Genomic DNA, 5,708 nt, shown 5'->3' with positions numbered 1-5,708 from the left:
GGTTAAAATAAATTCAACAACATTTTCCTCAGTATTCAAGGGCTTTACCTGATTAACACCTCACTAGATCACAGACTTCTCAGGTGGAAACCAGAAGCCACGGTAGATAAATACCTCAAGTTCAAGTCAGTGAAGCTGTTATGTTCAGTCCCATTCCAACTCCAACCATGGGAAAATGATCACTTTCCTCTCCATAAGACACAGTCTCCATGGATGGAAGCAGTGAACTTCTTAGCACCAATGCTGGGCCTCACCCCATCTCATGACAGGTGCCCCAGAGGATGAAAAACCATGCCAAGTGGTTCTGGTTACCAGGACAACTGAAGCAGAAGCGGGGCTGTAAAGTAATACTAACCTGCAGAAAGCTGGGATCCATTACTGAAGGAGACTTCTGAGGGATTTTGGGGTTGGGAGAAACCTCCCCTCCCCCCATCCTGAGAATGTCACAGGAGGGAGGAAATTATTAATGCTATAAAACCAAGATAGTAAAACTGACACTTTAAAATGTCTAGGACTGACGTTGGACTCTCCCGTCGGAATGGGGTGTCTGGGCATGCTTGGACTTCTTCCCTGTCATTCTTTTTCAGTGCTATATACTAGACTCAGGCCCTCAAGCAAACAAGACAGACCTTGCCCCGCTGAATACAGTCTGAGTCCAGTTTTGTCATTTTTAAGTTTAGATAATTCTTGGCTTAGTTCCTGCCTACCTGCCCATATTAGTCAGGACTCCCTAGAGTAACAGTATTTATAGAATTAATATATATATATATATATATATATATATCTCAATCATATAGATAGATAGAATCCCAAAGAAGGATATATATATATATATATATCCAAACACACACTCTCTCTGTGTATTCATTGGAATGACTTACAGGCAGTGGTCCACCTAATCCAACAATGGCTGCCCATAAACAGAAGGTCCAAGAATACAACAGTTGTTTGATCCATGAGGCTGGATGTTTCAGCTGTCTTCAGTCTATGCCAGAATCCCAAAGAAGGAGATTCCAATGCCAGTGAGGGAATGGAGGTAGATAATGAACTGAGCCATGACAGAGGGACAGGTTTTGACAGGTCAAGTTGAAGGAAGAGAGATGATCCAAGGAAAGAGAATGACGTGAACAAGACACGGAGGGGGAATCACATGGAACAGTCAGTGCTTGGGACCTGCCTAGCACTGGGAAGGAGCTGTGGGAGTTAGCTGGAGAGTGGCTTGGACGAGAAGTTTGGGTATTGACTGAAAATGGGAGAAACTGGGAGGCACTCCCCCCCCCCCCAGTGGCTATATAAAATGGATGCTTCTTGAGGATCATTCTAGAACCCGTACTAGAATGCTTCTGAGAGAGTAGCGGTCAGTTGACAGGCACTGCCTGACTAGGGTGTAGGCAACGGTGTAGTAGAATGGAGGGAATAGTAGTAGAACTGGGTAGAGGTAGGGTGAGGTAGCTCTTGACTTACCAGTTGATCTTAAAAGTCATTAATTTTGGAGGCCACATGTCAAACGAGATGTTGTAGGTGTTGCCAAAGTTCCCCAATGGGTACAGGACGTTAGGACACTTTTCTCCTGGGAAAATCATTTTGTTCCAGCTCTTGTTTTTTCTCTGAAGGAAGCAGACCAGTTGCTGCCTTCCATAGTCCTCTCAGAAAAGGGCTCTTCCTGTATCTCAACATTCAACAGTGTTCCTGGTAAATGAACTTACTTAACAGGTCGCTTTCCTCTGAGTTAAAGAATATCTAGGGCTCCAGTGAGCTCTAGATATCAACAACCCAATCAGAACAGCAGACAAAACCCTCTGGATATGTCTCCCACAGATTTTTACATAATGTTGGGCTTCTGAAACTCAGCCTCTGGGAGTGGGTAAGAGCCTCCAACTACTGTGGCGCATAGCTTTTCCAAATGAATCCTTTTCCTTGACTCGAAAACTTCGCACGCCTTTAATCCCAGCATTTGGGAGGTAGAGGCAGGCAGATTGCTGAGTTTGAGGCCAGCCTGGTCTACAAAGTGAGTTCCAGGACAGCCGGACTACACAGAGAAACCCTGTCTCAAAAAAAAAAACCAAAAAAAAAAAAAAACAAAAAAAAAAAACCTTATTCTCAAGCTACTGACTTTTTTTTTGTATATTGTGCAATAGATCAATAGATGTGGGTTCTTGGTTACCACATTAGGGAACCAAATTTCTCTGAAAATGTCCCTGGGTTTGTGCTATCTTTGGAAAACAACAAGTGAAGTTTATGTTTTTCCCAGAGTCATTGTTCGCTGCTTTAAAAGTTGAAGCATATAAAAAATACAGAGTGGAGTTTCTTTCTTTCTTTTTTTTAAAATTTAGTTTAATTTTTGACTTATAAACTCTACTTCCCGGTCACTCCCTCCCTCCAGGTCACTCCTTCCCACAGTCCTTCCCCTACCCCTTCCCCCTTCTCCTGGGGATCCCCCCACCCTGGCACTTCAGGCTAGGGCTTTCTCTTCCACTGAGGCCAGACAAGGCAGCCCAGCTAAAGGACCAAGTGTATTTGTGGGATGGTGGAGCATCTTTTGGGTATACACCCAGGAGTGGTCTAACTAGTTGGGTCTTGAGTTAGGATGATTCCCAGTTCTCTGAGAAACCTCCAGGTTGATTTTCAAAGTGGCTGTACAAGTTTTCACTCCCACCAGCAATAAAGAAGTGTTCACCTTGCTCCACATCCTCACCAGCATGTGCTGTCACATAAGTATTTTTTTTTTTAATCTTAGCCATTTGGACAGGTGTAGGATGTAATATCAGGATTTTTTTTATTGCATTTCCCTGATGACTAAGGACTTAGAACATTTCTTTAAGTATTTCTTAGCCATTTGAGATTCCTCTGTTGAGAATATTGTTTAGTTCTGTACCCCATTTTTAAACTGGGTTATTAGGGTTATTGGTGAAAATGGACATCTTACCAAAAGCAATACAGATTCAATCCAATCCCCATTCCAACACAAATTTTTATAGACCTTAAAAGAGCAATTCTCAACTTCATATGGAAAAACAAAGAACCTAGGAAAGTCAAAACAATCCTAAACAATAAAAGAATTTCGGCAATGTGATGGTTTGTATATGTTTTGGCCAGGAAGTGGCACTATTAGAGTGTGGCCCTGTTGGAGTAGGTGTGTCACTGTGGGTGTGAGTTTAATGCCCTAGTCCTAGGGGAAAGAATCTTTACCAACCTTTCATCAGACAAACTGGAGTTTCTTAAACCTTTCCCACTCTTATACCCTAGAAACTTTTAAATAATTTATTTTTATTATTTTAAAGTGTATGTATATTTGTATGTATGTAATGTGTGTATGTGTGTCTATGTGCACATGAGTGCAGCAGCCTTCAGAATAAGTATAGAAAAGGGTGTTAGATCTCTGTAGCTGGAGTTACAGGCAGATGTGGGCTCTGGGACTCAGCGGGTCCTCTGAAGAGCAGTTCTCACGGCTAACTGCAGAACCTCCTCTCCAGTCCACTCCCTAGGAGCTTATATGTGATGCCAGGCATGTAAAGTAGGTGCAGTAATAAAATATTTACCAATAATAAGTCTTAAAGACATTCTAAAATGATTTTGTGTATACACATGTGTGTGTGGTGTATAAAATTACTTTAAAGACAGAAACAAATGTAGATACTGAAGTAAATGTGCTTGTTCAGTTTTATGTTAAAAAATTATGCCTTGGCTAAATATTTGTTAGTTCAAGACATAGAGCCCCCTGAATGTTTTTCAGAGTTTAATCCATATTTTGATTTTATAATAATTGATATTTAAAACATGCTTCTCAAATGAAACAGACGTATCATCTGTAGATCTAGGTTGGAGGTCCAGACCTAGGTAAGCAGCCAAAACCCAAGGATTTAAAAGTTGCCTCTGCCTAGAAACAGGAACTCAACAATCAAGAGAACAGGGCTGAGGCAAAAATACTTGCTAAGTGTGCTCAGGGCCTGGGCTGAATAACTACTGGAAGGAGAGGCAGAAAGAAAAGGGAGGATGGTGGGAGGGAGAGGAGGAAAAGGAAGAGGAGGAGAAGGAGGAGGAGGAGGAGGAGGAGGAGAAGGAGGAGGAGGAGGAGGAGGAGGAAGAGGAGGAGGAGGAGGAGGAAGAAATGATAATCAAAACTCAAGAGAAAAGTCCTAAAGCATGCAGTTTTTCAATTTGGAGCACAGAATCATTCTGAGAGCCCAGGGCAAGTTCTCTAGACTCCAGAAGGCTGTCAATCCCAGCACTGCTTAGGTGGCAGCTGAGTTCAAGAGCCAACCAAGGCGTTCAAACCTCTTCCATCTTGTTTTACATTGTTACAATGTCTCTTACCCCTATGGTGCTCGTTTTGGAGGGGTGTCTGTCTCTTGGTCTGTCTCTTGTTTCTTTGTGGTATTTATGTTGAGATTCTTACCAGACAAGTGAGCTCTTAAAGACTGGAACTCTCTAGAATGGGTGTTTGCATGCACTTCTAAAAGTCCGTGTGACTCTTCTTTTCAAAGGGTGTATTATGTATTATGTGTTACACCAAGGCTCTGTGGGATGAAATTCATCAAGGTGTGCTTAGGTAGTCACCTGTTTTCTGTGTCCTTTCCCCCCTTTCCCCACCTTTTACTGGGTTTCCTCTCTCTCTCTCTCTCTCTCTCTCTCTCTCTCTCTCTCTCTCTCTCTCTCTCTCTCTCTCTCTCTCTCTCTCTCTTATAAAACTCCAGTTACTCATAATGTCAGAGTGGTAACATAGTAATAATAGTTATAATGACCTTCAGGTTGTAAGATATTAATGCATATAGAACTTGATTTGATTTTGAAAATTATTCTTTGGTACACAACTGTTTCATAGTAGCAACCCTTGCAAGTAAACTTGGCTTCTTGTGGTTTTCAGAGCTCAGACTTCCTTCTTCCCTTGGTGACATGTTGGTGTGGTGACCTTTGACAGTCACTCTCTCCAACCTTGTGTATCATAATGGAAGTGGCTGGAGACCCACTGATTGAATGTTCAGTCCTAGTTTTTAGGCCTGTGATGTGGGAAGGAATGAAAAGAAAACTGAACCTCTTGTCCTCCCACAAGTCGCATACCGCCTGGCTACAAACAAATGATGGTTTCTCACACTGGTTGGTTTCCGAATCATGAACTTAATTGCTTTGCAGCAAGCCTTGTGAAGCACTTCAGCCTTCAGCAGCTGAGGCTGCTGAAGCAGAGAGCACGCACCCAGTCACTCCGGGGCCATTGTATTTCATGAGGACCTCAGCCTCTGCCAGATGTCTCTGCTTCCATGTGCCAAGCCTCCCGGAGAGGGCGGAAGGTTTGCTGGCTGTGGTCAGGAAGGTCCCCCATTATGAATGATTTCCTGACCAAGTGTTGAAATGCCACACTTTGTAATTAAAAGGCAGAATATACTCTGCTAAACCCAGAAAAAAATTCAGGAATTTTCCTTGGCTGTTTTCTTGTTTCTTTCATTAATAATTTCTAAATTACCGCAGTGCCCTCGATGCCCTCTGGTCCTTTAGAACAACCCTGTCTCTCAAGGAAAGCAGGTGGATGTATTCTATCTGACATATATTACTGCTCAGTTGGTTTCTTCTGAACCTGGAGCCTGCCCTTGAGCTACTGTTCTGGTAATTAAACTTACAGTATTAGGAAGACAGAGGAACCAACAATTCTAGAGAAAAGAATTTTGTCAATCTAATCTGGTGGCATAGGCTCTGTGAGTTTTGAGGCTCAGTTA

This window comes from Mus pahari, chromosome 16, assembly GCF_900095145.1.
Source record: "Mus pahari chromosome 16, PAHARI_EIJ_v1.1, whole genome shotgun sequence".
Lineage (NCBI taxonomy): Eukaryota > Metazoa > Chordata > Mammalia > Rodentia > Muridae > Mus > Mus pahari.
This window is presented reverse-complemented; position numbering follows the sequence as displayed.